The sequence below is a fragment of the Papio anubis genome, chromosome 18 (assembly GCF_008728515.1).
Source record: "Papio anubis isolate 15944 chromosome 18, Panubis1.0, whole genome shotgun sequence".
Classification (NCBI taxonomy): Eukaryota; Metazoa; Chordata; class Mammalia; order Primates; family Cercopithecidae; genus Papio; species Papio anubis.
In genome coordinates, this window is record NC_044993.1 from 44,799,633 (window position 1) to 44,817,115 (window position 17,483).

Below are 17,483 nucleotides of genomic sequence, written 5' to 3' on the forward strand. Positions count from 1 at the left end.
TTGTGCTGTGCAGAAGCTTGTTAGTTTAATTAGGTCCCACTTGTCAATTTTTGTTTTTGTTGCAATTGCTTTTGGGGTCTCTGTCATGAAAAGTCTATGTCCAGAATGGTATTTCCTAGGCTTTCTTTTAAGGTTTTTATAGTTTTTGGTTTTATGTTTAAGTCTTTAATCTATCCTGAGTTGATTTTTGTATATGGTGAAATGAAGGGGTTCCATTTCAGTCTCATGCCTATAGCTAGCCAATTATCCCAGCACCACTTATTGAATAAGTACTTCTTTTCCCATTGCTTCTAATTGTCACCTCTGTTAAAGATCAGATGGTTGTAGGTGTGTGTTTTTATTTTTGGGTTCTCTAACCTGTTCTATTGATCTGTGTGTTTGTTTTTGTACCAGTACCGTGCTGTTTTAGTTACTGTAGCCTTGTAGTATAGATTTAAGTCAGGTAATGTGGTGCCTCTGGCTCTGTTCTTTTTACTTAGGATTGCTTTGGGTATTTGGGCTCTTTCTTGTTTCATATGAATTTTAGAATGCTTTTCTCCAATTCTGTAAAAACTGACAACAGTAGTTTGACAGGAATAGCATTGAATCCATAAATTTCTTTGGGCAGCATGGCCATTTTGACAATATTGTTTCTTCCTATCCATGAGCATGGAATGTTTTTCCGTTTGTTTGTGCCATCTCTGATTTTTTTCCAGCAGTTTTGTAATTCACGTTGTGGAAATATTTCACTTCCCTGTTTCACTGTATTCCTAGGTAATTTTTCTTTTTGTGGCTATTGTGAATAGCAATGCATTCTTGATTGGGCTCTCTGCTTGGATGTTGTTGGTGTATAGAAATTCTAGTAATTTTTGTACATTGATTTTGTATCCTGAAATTTTTCTGAAGTTGTTTATCAATTCTATGAGCATTTGGGCAGAGAATATGAGGTTTTCTAGGTATAGAATCATGTCATCAGCAGAAAGGGATACTTTGATACTTTGACTTTCTCGTTCCATTTGAATGCCTTTTATTTCCTTCTCATGCCTAATTGCTCTGGCTGGGACTTCAAGTACTTTTGAATAACTCAGGTGAATGGGAAGCCTGACTCTGGTTCTCAAGGAGAGTTGGTCAGGCTTTTGTCCCTTCGGTATGATGTTGGCTGTGGGTTTGTCATAGATGACTCATTGTTTTGAAATATGTTCCTTCAATGCCTAGTTTGTTGATGGTATTTAACATGAGGAGATGTTAAATTATATTAAAAGGCTTTTCTGTATCTATTGAGATGATCATGTGGTTTTGTTTTTAGTTCCGTTTATGTGATGAATCATATTTATTGATATGCATATGTTGAATCAACCTTGCATCTGAGGAATGAAACTTGCTTGATCATGGATAACTTGCTTTTTGATCTGCAGCTGGATTTCATTTACTAGTATCTTATGAACATTTTACATCTACGTTCATCAGAGATATTGACATGAAGCTTTTTTTGTAATTTTTGATTATGCCTCCACCAGGTTTTGGTGTCATGGTGTTGCTGGCCTCATAGAATGAGTCAAGGATGAGTCCTTCCTCCTCAAATTTTTGGAATTGTTTTGGTAGGATTGGTACCAGCTCTTCTTTATATGCCTGGTAGAATTTGGCTGTGAATTTGTCTGGTCCAGGACTTTTTCTGGTTGGTAGGTTTTCTATAACTGATTCCCTTTTGGAAGTTGTTATTGGTCTGTTCAGGTATTCAACATTTTCCTAGTTCAATCTCAGGAGGTTGTATGTTTCCAGAAATTTATCCATTTCTTCTATGTTTTCTAGTTTGTGTGCATTCATATCAGTCTCTGAGGGTTTTTAAAAAATAATTTTGTGAAGTTAATGGTAATGTTACCATTGTTATTTCTGATTGTATTTATTTGGATCTTTTCTTTTTGTTTATTAGTCTAGCTAGTGGTCCCTCAATATTATTTATTCTTTTAATGAACCAATTTTTTGTTTCATTGATTTTTTTATATGGATTTTCCCATCTCAATTTCATTCAGTTTATCTCTGGTTTTGGTTATTTCTTTTCTTTTACTAGCTCTGGAGTTGGGTTACTCTTGTTTTTTGGTTCTTCCAGAAGTGATGTTAGGTTGTGAATTTGAGAGCTTTCTGACTTTTGATGTAAGCATTTAGTGTTATAAACTTTCCTCCTAACACGACTTCAGGTGTGTCCCAGTTTTCATTTGTTTCAAATAATTTCTTGATTTCTGCTTTAATTTCATTCTTTACTGAAAAGTCATTCAGGAGCAGGTAATTTTCATGTAATTGTATGGTTCTGAGAGATCTTCTTGGTATTGATTTCTATTTTATTGCACCGTGGTTGGTATGATTTGGGGTTTTTTGAACTCATTGAGAATTGTTTTATGGGCAAGGGTGTGATCAATCTTTGAGTATGTGCTACGTGCTGATGAGAATAATGTATATTCTGTTGCTGTTGCTGGATGGAGTGTTCTGTAGAGGTCTATTAGGTCCATTTGGTCAAGTTTCAAGTCTAGATCCTGAATATCTTTGTTAGTTTTCTGCCTTGATGATCTTTCTAACACTGTCTGTGGGGTATTGAAGTCTTATAATTATTGTGTGATTATTTAAGTCTCTTCATATATCTCTAAGAACTTGTTTTATGAATCTGGGTTTTCCAGTGTTGGATGTGTGTATATTTAGGATAGTTAAGTCTTCTTTTTTAACTTAACGCTTTATCATTATGCAATGTCTCTGTCTTTTTGTTGTTGTTGTTGTTGGTTTAAAGTCTGTTTTGTTTGAAATAAGACTAGCAGCCCCTGCTCTCTTTTGTTTTCTGTTTGCTTCACAGATCTCTCTCCATCCCTTTACTTTGAGCCCATGGGTATCACTGCATGTGAGATGGGTTTCTTGAAGACAGCATAGAGTTGAGTCTTGCTTTTTTATTCAACTTGCCACTCTGTGCCTTTTGAGTGAGGCATTTAGTCCATCTATGTTCAGGCTTGATATTGATATGTGAGAATTTGAACCTGTCATCATATTGTTAGATGGTTGTTTTATAGACTTGATTGTATTGTTGCTTTATAGTGTCAGTGGACTATGTACTTAAGTGTGCTTTTGTACTGGCAGCAAGAGTCTCTAAATTTCATATTTAGCATTCCTTTAAGAATCTGTTTTTAGGCCGGGCGTGGTAGCTCACGCCTGTAATCTCAGCACTTTGGGAGGCCCAGGAGGGCAGATCATGAGGTCAAGAGATTGAGACCATCTTGGCTAACACGGTGAAATCCCGTCTCTACTGAAAATACAAAAAAATTAGCCTGGTTTGGTGGCAGGCACCCGTAGTCCCAGCTACTCGGGAGGCTGAGGCAGGAGAATGGCGTGAACCTGGGAGGCAGAGCTTGCCGTGAGCCAAGATCACGCCTCTGCACTCCAGCCTGGGCAACAGAGAGAGATTCCATCTCAAAAAAAAAAAAAAAAAAAATCTGTTTTCAAAATATTTTTTTCTGTAGCTTTTGGAGTACAAGTGGTTTTTGTTTACATGAATGAACTATACAGTGTGGTGAATTCTGAGATTTTAGTACACCAATCACCCAAGTAGTATACATTATACCCAATGTGTAGGTTTTTAGCCCACACTCCTTTGCCACCCTGCCCCTTGTAAGTCTCTAAAGTCTATTATATCACTCTGTATGCCTTTGTGTACACATAGCTTAGCTCCCACTTATAAGTAAACATATTTGGTATTTGGTTTTCTACTCCTGAGTTCCTTCACTTAGAAGGATGGCCTCTAACTCCATCCAAGTTGCTGCAAAAGACATTATTTTGTTCCTTTTCAGTGATGAGTAGTATCCTACGGTGTATATACACAACATTTTCTTGATCCAGTCATGGTCAATGGACACTTAGGTTGGTTCCATATCTTTGTGATTGTGAATTATGCAATAAACATGCATGTGCAAGTGTCTTTTTGATATGACTTCACTTCCTATGGGTAGATACCCATCATGGGATTGCTGGATCAAATAGTAGATCTGTATTTAGTTCTTTAAGGAATTCCCATACTGTTTTCCATAGAGGTTGTACTAATTTACATTCTTAGCAGTGTATAAGTGTATAAGCATTTCCTTTTCACCACATCCATGCCAACATCTACTTCTTTTTGTTTGTTTTACTTTTTAATAATGGCTATTCTTGTAGGAGTAAAGTGGTATCTTTTTGTGGTTTTAATTTGCATTTCTATGGTGATTAGTGATGTTGAGCATTTTTTTCATATGATTTTTGGCCATTTATATATCTTCTTTTGAGAAATGTCTATTCATGTCATTTGCCTACTTTTTGACGGGATTATTTGGTTTGTTTCCTTGCTGATTTGTTTGAATTCCTTGTAAGTCCTGGATACTAGTCCTTTGTTGGATGCATGGTTTGCAAATATTTTCTGTCATTTTGTGGGTTGTCTGTTTACTCTGGTGATTATTTCTTTTGCTGTGCAGAAGCTTTTTAATTTAATCAGGTTCCATTTGTTTATTTTAATTTTTGTTGCATTTGTTTTTGGAGCTGCAGTGGACTGGAAACAACATTGTGATGGTGGTGCTGGTAAAAGCACTTTGGCAAGATGGCAGTGAGCATCTGGGTCCCCATGTGCATGTGCACAAGTAGCAGTGGGTAGTGGCAGGTCCTGCATGCACATGAATGGCAGCAAAACAGCAGGGAGAGGCTGTGGGAGAGTGTGTGTCAGCTAAGTAGTTGGAAGACAAGTGTGTGCCTATCAGGGAGGACTGTGGGTGAGTGTATGCTATTGGAGACCTGCCTGCAGAAGTTCTGTGACTATTAGGCAGGGTCTGCTGGTGAAAGATCTATGGTGGTGGCTGCTGGCAAGCACCTTGGCTAGGCCGCCAAGGCTGCACTACAAGCAGGTGCAGCCAGGCTGGGACCCTGGGATAGGCAGATAGGCTCATGCTCAGATCAGACTGGCCCCATCCTGTGGGCAAGATAGGCTGCCACCAGAGGCTAAAGCCACCTAGAAGAGCATGGTGAGCCTTGGGTGAAGGGCACCCCTGGCGTTGCTCCACTGCAGCCATTCTTGCACCAAATCCTCTGGGCTCCATGCAGGCTGGAGTTCTGTATCTGCTAACTCACTGGGAAGTTCTCTCTACCAATTCAAATGTCCATGGGGTCATGGGGTTTCCTGCAGCTAGGATTCTTGAGGTTCATGGTGAGAGTGGGCCACTCCCTGTTTATTTAACTCACTCCTTTTCCAGGAGCTGCTCAGGGCCAGGAATGAGTCCTGGTGCTCGACAACCCTGTGCAGGGTTCCCATATTTCTCGCTTTTCAGCCCATAGTCTGCATCCTCCCTTCATCCACATTCAATGCCTTATTTCTAAAGATCTGTTCAGAGTGTGCCAATCTACTTGATGGTCTCATTTCTCTCAGTGGAGAAGCTCTTCCTGGCTGTGTCTAGCTGGCCATCTTGGCTCTCCCTGCAACTGTTTAATCCATTTTAAGTTGAATTTTGTGTATCGTGTAAGAGATGGTTCCAATTTAAGGTTTGTTTTGTTTTGTTTTGTTTTTTGTTTTTTTTTTTGCTGGTGGATTTTCCATTTTCCCACCATATATTGATGAGTTTATTTCTTTCCCATTGTGAAAATCAGTTGGTTGTATATGCATGCATATATTTCTGGACTCTCTCATGGTTCTCTCATCGAACTATGTGTTTATATGCCATTATCATGCAGTTTTGATGATTACGCTTTGTAATATAGTTTAAAACCAGAAAGTTTGATGCTTCTAGCCTTTTTCCTTCTTGCTCAAGATTGTGTTGTCTATTTGGGGTCTTTTGTGGTTCCATACTAAATTTAGATTTTCTTCTATTTCTATGAAACATGCTATTGGTATCTTGATAGATATTGCTTTGAATCTGCAGATCACATTTGGCAGTATGAACATTTTAACAATATTGATTCTTCTGATCCATAAACCTGCGGCATTTTTCCATTTAAAAAATTTCTTCCATAACTGCTTTCATCAATATTTTATAGTTTTCAGTGTACAAATAGTTCACCTCCTTGGTTTGATTAATTTTTTCCTTTTTGATACTATTGTAAATAAAATTGTTTTCTTGATTTCTTTTTCAGAGTTCATTATTAGCATATAGAAGCACAACTGATTTTTTAGGTTGATTGTCTATCCTCCAACTTCACTGCATTAGTTTATTAGTTCTAACAATTTGGGGGGACAATAATGAGCACACTTGACTCTGGTTACACATTAATTCATCATTTCTGTTACCATGTCATAGTGCCTAAAAATGTAACCTGTTTTATTTCTGACCTCATAAAGTCAATGAAATTTTATAGGCCTGATATTTTTCCACGTAAAATATTTTTGTCTGATATTTGATAAAGTGTGTTTTTTGCTCACTGTTGAAAAATGCTACTCATTGATCTCTATGCCTAGTCAAACTTTCTGATAAAGTTATTCAGTATTTTTTATGTTCATTTAGTTGTCTTAAACCAAAATAGTGAATTTTTATGATGGTTTTTATTTCACCTCATACGATAGAAAATGCCAATTTGTCATTGCCAATGAATCTTTGGGTTTCTCATTTTTAACTCTTAAGTAATGTCTATAAATGCATAATTAGTCAGAATCTTGCCTAATGTATTGTATGTGCTAAGTAAGTACTAACCAATCTGATTCATCAAATTATCTTTTCACGTGCTTCTTCAAATACAAGATATTTTATATTTGTTCTTAATAAAAGTATTTTTCTGACTTATCTAAATATTGATTAAAAATAGTTATTCTCAGCTTGTCTTCTTAATAAAAGCCAAACTAAATGGAAGTTTCACTAATTTCCTTATATTCAGAGGCTCATTTGCCTCACAATATAAAGATTACTATTAAGGATATCAGTTATATTCATAGTCTCTATCCTACGATAGAAGAACATTTGGGTCATTCGTTAATTGGGTTAAGGCCTCATTCTATATTATCATCTTATGTTAACTAACTATTGAATCCACTACATATGAAAAAGTATAAATGGAAAATTAATATTTTGGTAGGTACAAATTATAAAAGCAAACATAAGAAATATATAAGAATATAGTAATATATGAATATATATAATATGTGAGTGGTCATATAACAAGTAAAAAATTGGTTAAAATACTTTTACAAAGAAAATTCCAGGGTAAAAAAATGAAAAATTCTATCAGTGTTTAATGAATAATTAATAGCAGTCCTTTACAAAACCTTTCAACAATTGAAGAGGAAGGAACTTTTTTGTGTTTATTTCATGAAGCCAGTATTACCATGATACCAGAGCCAGACAAAAGCCTGACAGGGAAAGAAAACTATGGACCAACATGCCATATAAATATAGGCTCATAAACCCTCAGAAAACACTAGAAAACTAAATCCAACAACGTAATAAATGAATATACACCAAGACCGAGAATAATTGTTTGTTTGCAAATGCAATTGTGACTTAATTTCCAAAAGTCAAACAGGCTAATGCCCAATATTAGTAAAATAAAGGACAAAAAGTGATAGTTTAAATACACAAAATGTCAAAAATCAAACACCCATTTATGACAAAACCTCCAGCAAGCTACTAATAGAAGGGAACTTGTGAGACTTGCTAAAAGACATCTATGAAAAACCTACAGCTAATATCACACTTAATAGTGAAAGGCTGGATGCTTTACCTTTAAGATTGGGAACGAGACAAGAATTCCACTTTTACCACTCTATTCAGCATTGTACTAGAGGTATTAGCCAGAGAAATAATACAATTGAAATAAATAACATCTTCCAGATTGGAAAACGAAAAGTATTTATTACAGATGACAGAATCTTCTATATAAAAATGTGTAAGGTATTCACTAAAATACCACTAGAATTAATAAACAAATTGATCCATGTCACAAGATACAAGAGCCACATACAAAATTCAATTGTACTTTGAATGAATGCAACCAACAATGAAAATATAATAAAATGAAGTATATAATTTCATTTTTAATAGCATCAAAAGAAATAAATATTTAGAAAAAAGTTAACAATAGAAGTGCAAAGATTTTACGCTCACTTTTTAAAATGCTGAAATAAGTCACAGAAGATCTGAAATAATTAAAAGATATCCAATTTTCAAGGATAAAAATACTTAATACGAAGATAACAATACTTTACAGATTAATCTACAGATTCAATGTAATACCTTCCAATTCCCAGCTATGTTTCTTTTTTGTAAAAATTGACAAGTCCCCTCTCCAAAAACAAAATAAAACAAAAAATGTGGATATGCACAGGAAACCAAATACACAAAACAGTCTTAAAAAAGAAAAGTGAAATTGAATGACTCACATTTCTCAAGATTAATTCTTACTACCAAGGATGACATTGATTCCCCCATTTTCCCTCATTTTTCCTCTGTTCCAATTGAGAACTACAGAGTAACTTGACCGCTCTGTGAGGTAGCCAGCTGCCTCTTTCCCCCTGATGGTTTAAACCCAAGCCGGGGCCTTGAACATTCTCAGGCACTGATAAAGGTGTTTAGGCTCTGATAAAGGTTGCTGAAAACTCTCAAAGATACCAGCCCTGGTCCTAAGCCAAATTTCTTAAGCCCTCATACAAACTCCATAACCAGACTCCTCACTGTGGACATACCCAGGAAAAACATCTCCAGCTCATTATCCCTCAGGAGGATATGCCATAGCCCCCCTGTGTGTCTGTTCTAATACATACTTTGAACTTATCACCCTGAGATTTAGTGCTTCCTTCTTTGGAATACCAACTGGCCCCATTTCAGGATGGTTTGGGGCAGTCCCTGTAGGAACTCTGCTACCACTTTGGAGGAAATTTGAGCCTTGATGTGGTCAATAGGATTCCAAGAAATGAGCTGGGGAAAACAGAATCCTGCCAGAAAGATCTCAGAGGGCCTACAAAGGACTATGTGGGGCTCTGTCACCCACCTTCCTGATGCCTGCGGGCTGCCCTGGGAGGGCCAAGATGCCGCAAAGCTCTACAGGCTTGAGGGAGCCTCATGGAGGGTTTGCAATGGGTCAGCAGTAAGGAAGCCCAGTGGTTGGTGGGGAGGAAAGGAATAGGCTGTTCTGTGCCGTGGGCAGCCTGTTTAGCTGGTGGCTGAGAGCAAGGTACTGAGTTACAGAAGGAATTGCAACTACAGAGAGACCTATACTCTTCCACTGTGGGACACTCTGTTAACTGCCCATGTAGAGGGCAAGGTGCAAAAAGAGGGACTCTGTGGAGAGGCATGTGGGGAGCCCATGGCGTCCAGTCCTGGCACTGGAAACTTTGGGCAGCAGGGGCTCTGGGTTCCAACATGTGGAAGCAAAGAGACAGAGAGTTAAAAGAGCACTGCAGCCTCAGATGTGACATACAGTCCAAGGTTCTCCTCAATGTAAGGCCACTGAGGGAGATTAGAGGCCCATGTGGGAAGAACGATTCATTTGTCTGCTTTGGAACTGCTTGGAATTTGGCTCTGGTGAGCCCCAATCCCAGAGCACATATTGGATATTGAAACTCTCCTGGGAGATGCCCTTGAAGCAGCCTTAGGCAAGTTCTGTCTCCAGGTGAGGATGCTCTGAGGGGAAGCCAAATGGAAGCTGGTGATGTTATCCCACCCAAGAAGGTTGGTGCGTATCAAACAATATTGCCTCCCAGGAGGGCACACGAGATAAGAGCTACTATTCAGAAACGGGAGAGGGTGGGATTTGTGTGTCTGCACAGAGCCCAAAAAATGGCCTGGTGTGGTTGGTGCCAAAACATGAAGGGAACTGGAGAATGAAAGTTGATTATCAGGAACTGAATAGGGTGACTCCGGCCATAGGTGCTGTCATCCCAAATATGGCTCAAATATTTGAAAAACTGACTACTTGTTCAGGGCCATGTCATACTGTCCTGAATTTAGTAAATGTTCTACAGCATACCCTTAGACCCAAAGTCGTAGGACCTCTTTTTTTTCACCTGGAAGGGCCAGTACTGTACCTTTTAGAGCTTTCTCCATTTTGTTTTACTTACAACGTCCAGGGATTTTAGTTGTAGTTACCGTGAAGAATAGAGACTTGTATGCCTAGTCTTGTCTTCTCCACAGCAGAAATGCTTGGTTGTGAATGGATTAAACTGAGCTATCTCTAGTTTGTCCATTATTCAAGCAGAAATATCAGGTTACTGATATTAGTCCCCATCTGAGACCCTACTCCAGGTGGTGGCATCCTGTCCTGGGCACTGGGACCTTGGCTGCGGCAGCAGGGAGAGATGCTGTCACTCAGGTCTTGGGCTCCCCTCTAGCACAGTGATGTCACTGTCTGTGGTGGGGAATATGATTAACAACAACGTCTCCTGCAAACCCAGGACATCTCTCTAGAGAGACAGAAGAGAAAGAAAACAGTTTCATGGAAGAATCATTAAACCGCATTGTGATGCACAAAACAGACAATAACTTAGCACATTGCAAGAAAGAAGGAAATCTCACTCTCGTGCTTAGCCAGGCAGTCACAGCCAGTGCATGCGTGTTCCCGAGATAAACAGTAACCAGTCCTCAAGGAAGGGACTTGACAGCTCTGTTTTTACATGTCCCTCAAGGGTAGCCACTATGTTCACTAATCAGATTTATGACAAGAAAAGATCAGTGTCTCATAGTTTCTGGCAGGAGTAGGTTAGTAAGTTAGAGCCAGGCACTGGCAGAAGTTGGGCTCCTACCCTGTCATGGGAACTCTGTCCCCTAATGATTCCATTTCAGAGAGATGGTTCCCAGGCCCTTGAGAAAGATAGTCTTGGTTGGAAGCTGGCAAGAGGCTACTTAGCTTTTGAAGAGACTTCCATATATCACAAAGGGACAGAGAAGAAACTCATAAGGACAAGTTTTCTTTTAAAAATCTTCTCAAAGAAAAAAGCAGGGTTCCTTTTCCCTTTTACACTGAGATAAGTTTGTTTAGTTGGTGATTACCCTTGTATCTGCCAATGGTTCAATGACCCCCCATCTTCTACTTTCCAGTCTCACCTCTAGTTCAACCACTCCCTTCTACACTCAGCCCTGTGTCTTGCAGCTGCCTTTCTCCTTATATTCTCAATCCTGTTACCTTAACTCAGGGATTTCCATGCTCTGCCTAGATCCTGCCTGCCTGCACTGCCTCCTGGATGCTCTCTGCAGGCTCTGAGCTGGGGCAGCCACGGGGTTCCCTCCCTTGGATTCAGCCTCCAGGCCACTGTCCTGTGCTCCTGTCAGATACTTTCCAGGGTCTGGACACATTTGGGTCACACCGTGGATCTGGCTTTCTGTTTGTTTGATGCTGGAGGGAGTCTGGACTTTGTTCCTTCACATACACAGAAAGCAAAGCTCTAAGTTGATTTTGAAATTATTTGTTATTAATTTTGGACTGAGATAAATTCTCTATTACTTTACCATGACACAAATATTGTAGCTTAGTTCCTGGTGGTTAGAATTTTAGATAATTATTTTCAGTACTGTGATTTCCCATATTTACTTAACTCATAGGCAAGGCATGAGTAGAGATTGTCTTATGTTAGAATACCTTTTTCTTTAACTTTTTGAATTAGCTCTCTTCCCCCACCAACCCACAATCTTTCTGTTCTAGCCTCAGTCACTCTTCGTAGCCTTGAGTTTTTATTCTGGGCAACAAAGGCAGCTCCATAGATGATGAGTCTATGGCTCATTATATGTGGGGCTCTTGCCAAGCAACCCCTGGTGACCAGAAGGTGATCCAAGGTCTCTTCTCAGGGCAGATCACTATGCCTGAAACAAAAGAAGAACACTTTCAGGGCAGAAATACGTAGCCTGAAAATCCTTTCATTCATTTACTTTTCAGGTGTCTTTATCCATTATTGAGAATGATAAATATCCAGACAGGTGCTTCCTGACATGTCCATGAGTTTAAGGATTAGATGTTACTTCTCCCAGCGATCCTGGTTCTTGCTCTTCTCATTTAAGGTTTTATCATCTCCCACCAACAGATATGAGAGCATGCTTAGGGCTTGGCAGCATAGAGGGGGTCTTTGAAAACCATTCAACTATACACTGTGAGTAGTTTCAAGGGGCATTCACATTTCTCTGTCCTTTCCAGGCCAGTCCTTGGAGAGATCAGGAAATCCAGAGCTTCCTACAAGAATGGGGATTCCTTGGAAGAGAGTTTCACCTTGGGACAAAAAAGAGGAACCATAGTGTCAAAGGCAATTGCCCAGGGTCTCAAGAACAGGGGCACGAAGAAGAACTGGGCTGACGGGAGTGTGGTGGTCCTGGCTACCACCTTGAATCCTACAACTGCCTCTAGACCCTCTAAAATGGTGACATTTCTTGGTTCCAATACCTAAAGTAACCAAAACTAGGAAGATGTAAACTTCTCTATTCTGTGCCAGACATGTCTTGGAGAAAACCCATATATCTGAATGACCAAAGAAAAGTATGAGACAAAATGGAAAATCGATTCCAGGCCATACACAGTGTTTTGCTGGTACCCTGGGATCCACATGCATTTCAAGAAGACTGAAGTGTGCCAAGCCTGCAGGACATTGAGCAACATCGGCCAGGCCTGCCTGTTAGTCCTAGACTATGGCCTGTCCATTCAGGTTCATGATACAGAATTGTCTTTAAAAGATGACTTGGCAAAGTCAGACAACAGTGAAGAGTACTACATGCAGAATATAATAGACAGAACACAGCCAGTTGGCCGGCTGGGGAGAGTCACATACACCAGTGATGTGCTGTGCAAACTGGCACAGACCACACCCTACTACCAGAGGAATAAGCACATTTGCTCCTTCTGGGTGAAAGAAGAGTGTGAGGGAGAAGAGGATGGCCCATACAGACATGAGAAGCCTGCAGATCCAGATGACCCCCTTGCTGATAAGAATATTAAAGACCGATACGCAATCAATGACCCTGGAGCAGATAAGCTTCTAAAGCAGGCTTCGCCATGCCTTGTCTGGATCCACCAAAGGACAAGGTTATCACCACACTCTGTGTTGGTGATCTGGGTGATGCCATTACTGAGACAGATCTAAATAATCATTTCTAGTTATTTGAAGATCTGAATGATCACTATTGTGCAGACCAGACAGTAGAGGGCTTTCATCCAGGTTTCCACAGGGCAGGCTGCAGAAGTGGCTGCGGAGAAATCCTTTAGTAAGTTGATTGTCAAGGGCTGCAAACTCAGTGTAAAATGGAGAGGATCCCAAGCAGCCAGAGGAAAAGAAAAAGGACAGAACCACAGGCTGGGATCCAGCTAACGCCTATTCCAGCACTTCCAGGAACAGGAACTCTTCCTTCTCCTGCAGCAGCAGCAGATATATCTGCCAACCACAGCAACCTACCCCCATGTGCTCCTCCAGCTGTGGTGAGCATTGCCTGGCCACCAGCCCCTGGTGTCTCCTGCTGCTACCCCCAGGATTTCAGCCACCCATGTTCCATCCAATGGGACCATTGTCTTTCAAGAGGACTCCAGGATCAATCCACTTTGTCGGATCCTGTGTTGGACTCCAGGATCAATCCATCTCAGGACCCCCAGAGGATAGGAGCTCGTTCTGGAAACCACAGCAGCCCCTGTCACATTTTCACCACCCTGAGGCTCTATGGAAGACACATCAATTTAAAATCCCAATTAATGAACACTGGAGTAAATAATTTTTTTCTTTCTTTGTGGTTCCCAGTGCAGCTGAATGTGGTCAGCTATGGGCAGGCAGGGAATGACAGCCATGCTTTTTCATATGGATTCAAAGGATCAATGGAAATCAAATAAGCTGTCATTAAAACATCTGTTTACTACTATAACGTGACTAAAAAACCTACTGCCTGTTCCTGTCACCTCTATGGGGGACGAGTGGCTGAGTGAGTAATAGAATGTCCGATGGAGTTAGCATCCAATCATAATAATCATTTGTCTCTTTTTATGAGGGTGGAAATTGGCTTGAGAGGAAAAAAAAAAAAACCTTTTGAACATGTTTATGTCCATTGGGTATTTTCCATTTTATTATCTTAAAAGAAAGGGATCGCTAATGCTAATTGTTGTAGTGGTGTGTGTGATTTAACTCTTTTGAAGCCACACCCTCAGAAAAACAGGTAGAGACCAGTCCCCATCACAGCCCAGATATTTTCTTTCCTCTCTTTTTCTCATTTATCACCAAGGAAATTTGTACCCACCAAAAAGAAGGCAAAAATAAAATGTTTTTGTATTTCTATCAGTCAGATGAAAGTACAGACTTCATGAAGCTTCGTATCATGGGATCAGAAATCCCAGCACTTTGGGAGGACGAGGCGGGCGGATCACGAGGTCAGGAGATCGAGACCATCCTGGCTAACACGGTGAAACCCCGTCTCTACTAAAAACGCAAAAAAAAAAAAAAAAAAAAACAAAAAAAAACTAGCCGGGTGAGGTGGCGGGCACCTGTAGTCCCAGCTACTTGGGAGGCTGAGGTAGGAGAATGGCGTGAACCCGGGAGGCGGAGCTTGCAGTGAGCTGAGATCGTGCCGCTGCACTCCAGCCTGGGCGACTGAGCGAGACTCCTTCTCAACAAAAACAAAAACAAAAACAAAAAAAGAAATTATTTTCATTTACCCAAAAATTATGGAAACGATTTTCCTTAGGTTTGACGAGTTTCCCTAAGCTCCAAAGCTGAGCACAAGCATTTCCTGACATATCCTCAAGAAGAGAAACAGCCTTAAACAGATTTGAAAAACACATTAGTATAGAACCCACACACCCCTCCAGAGTCTATCTCAAGAAGAGCTCCTTGGTCACACCCTAGTCCTCTGTCCCAGGCCCCAAGATGTCCATAAAGCTCTTCTCATTATCTCAGGGGAAAAAGTTCCCTGGGCATTGGGGCCCTCGGGGGGTCAGCTTCCCAGCCCTGGCAGTGCACGGGGACCCCCTGGGAGCTTCAGGCCTGCCGATGCCGGGGCCCTAAGCTAGATCATCCTATTAGAATCTCTGGGATGAGACCTCACAGGATGGTAAAACCATCTGCAGAGAATTTTAATCTTCACCTGGGTATGACTCCCAGTTACTTAAGTTTTCACCTCCCTGTGGCACATTAAGATGAGGAAGGACAGGCTGGGTGTGGTGGCTCATGCCTGTAATCCGAGCACTTTGGGAGGCTGAGGCGGGAGGATCACGAGGTCAGGAGTTGGAGACCGGCCTGGCCAACATGATGAAACCCCGTCTCTACTAAAAATACAAAACTTAGCGGACTGTGGTGGTGTGCGCCTGTAGTCCCAGCGACTCAGGAGGCTGAGGCAGGAGAATCACTTGAACCAAGGAGGCAGAGGTTGCAGTGAGCTGAGGTCATGCCACTGCACTCCAGTTTGGGCGACAAAGCGAGACTCTGTCTCAAAAAAAACAAGATGAGGAAGTGCAAAGGTCACCCCTCTCCTCAGAACAGCACATGACAAAGATAACCCTGTTCTTCTAGGGCTGCAGATTTCAACCCAGGCTGCATGTGAGAACTGCCCAGGGAGATTTTCACAAACACGATGGTCTGCTCCAATAGAATGTATTTCTTAGACCTGTTTCTCCACATTTCTTGGGATAGGTTTATCAAAACCATTCTACTTCTCCTTTGTAGATAACAGTTTGACACATCTTTCTCTTGAACAACTTTTGTCATTAATATATACACGTCCCCACCTTATTTTTCACTTTTGTAACTCAGAGAGATATAGAAAAAATAAATCAACCAAAGCGTATTTCCTTTTCCTCACTCGACAGTCAATACAGAATACTTCTGTGACCTCTGTCACCAAAATGTATGGAGATTTCTCTGCATCAACAGCCTGGGAGTTGTATAATTCAGTTCTTTTTTCTTTTCTTTTCTTTTCTTTTTTTTTAAGATGGAGTCTCCCTCTGTTGCCCAGGCTGGAGTGCAATGGTGCTGTCTTGGCTCACTGCAACCTCTGCCTCCCGGGTTCAAGTCATTCTCCTGCCTCAGTCTCCTGAGTAGCTGGGATTATAGGCACCCACCACCACGCTCTGCTAATTTTTGTATTTTTAGTAGAGACGGGGTTTCATCATGTTGGCCAGGCTGGTCTCGAACTGCTAACCTCGTGATCCTCCCACCTCAGCTTCCCACAGTGCTGGGATTACAGGCGTGAGCTACCATGCCTGGCCTGTATAATTCAATTCTATTCTGATACCATCTACCAGGAGCTTTAGGGCCCTCTGTTGGTGTGGGCACCCCGCCTTCCAGGAAATGCCATGTATCCAGCTATCCAGAAGTTCTAGGAACACCTTTGTTTTGGGCTTCCCTGCAAGCTTCACTATATAAGCATGATTGACTAAATCATTGGTTATTGGTGATTGACTTAACTTTCAGCCTCTCTCCCTCTTCAGAGGTTGGGGTGGGGCTAAGAAATGGTCTGTTAGAGTGAAATTGTATCTATAGGCAAGAGACTGTATCATCCAGGTGAAGAAGTGGCATTGCTTCTACATGTGGAGAGAGGACGCCTGTTCCCAGGCTGCAACACTGATTCTGTGGTGCAAGAATTCTGCTGGCTTCATTTTCCATTTCTCTTCAGTTCCTCTCTGTCTGTTAAGTTTGTGAAAGGTAAATAAATATTGGGACCCCCAAAATCACTCATCTAAAGGGAAAAGTCAAGGTGGGAACTGCTTAGGACAAACCTGCCTTCCATTCTATTCAAAGTCATCCCTCTGCTCACTGAGAAAAATGCGTATCTGGTTGCCTCTTTTGGAAAAGTTAATTAGAAACAAAAGAATGCAACCTTGGTCGGGCGCAGTGGCTCACGCCTGTAATCTCAGCACTTTGGGAGGCCGAGGTGGGCGGATCACCTGAGGTCAGGCATTCGAGGCCAACATGGTGAAGCCCCATCTCTATTAAAACTACGAAAATTAGCTGGGTGTGGTGGCAAGCATCTGTAATCCCAACTACTTGGGAGGCTGAGGCAGAATGGCTTGAACCCGGGAGGTGGAGGTTGCAATGAGCTGAGATGGTGCCACTGCACTCCAGTCTGGGGGACAAGAGCAAGACTTCGTCTCAAAAAAAAAAAAAAAAAAAAAAGAATGCAATCGTTTGTCATGCCTTTGCTTTGAGTTGTCCTGCCTTTCGGGACTGAACCAATGTTCATCTTACATAGATTGATTGATACCTCATTTCTCCCTGAAAATGTATAAAACCAAGCTCTGCCCTGACCACCTTGAGCACATGTCATCAGGACCTCCTGAAGCTGGAGCACAGGCACGCATCCTTAATCTTGGCAAAATTAACTTTCTAAATTGACTGAGACCCATCTCAGGTACTTGGGGTTCACAAGTTTCACCACCAGCTCCACAGGCATCCCAGTCCTTCTCCTTTGTCTGTTCTGGCTGCAGCTTTCTCCCTGCCCTCCCCACTCCAGGTCATCTCACATGGGACTTTATCATTCTGATGAGTAGTCTGAAATTGTGCTAATGCCATGAGAAATCATTTTCAGTGGGAATTTGAGGCCTTTTCTGTTTTTTTTTTTTGAGACAGAGCCTTGCCCTGT

At 41.1% G+C, this 17,483-nt stretch overlaps 1 pseudogene; it reads left to right on the forward strand.

Annotated features, from left to right (window-relative positions):
- The first annotated feature begins 6,000 nt into the window (after window positions 1–6,000).
- Window positions 6,001–14,317, forward strand: LOC116271301 (annotated as a pseudogene).
- Window positions 14,318–17,483: the final 3,166 nt, after the last annotated feature.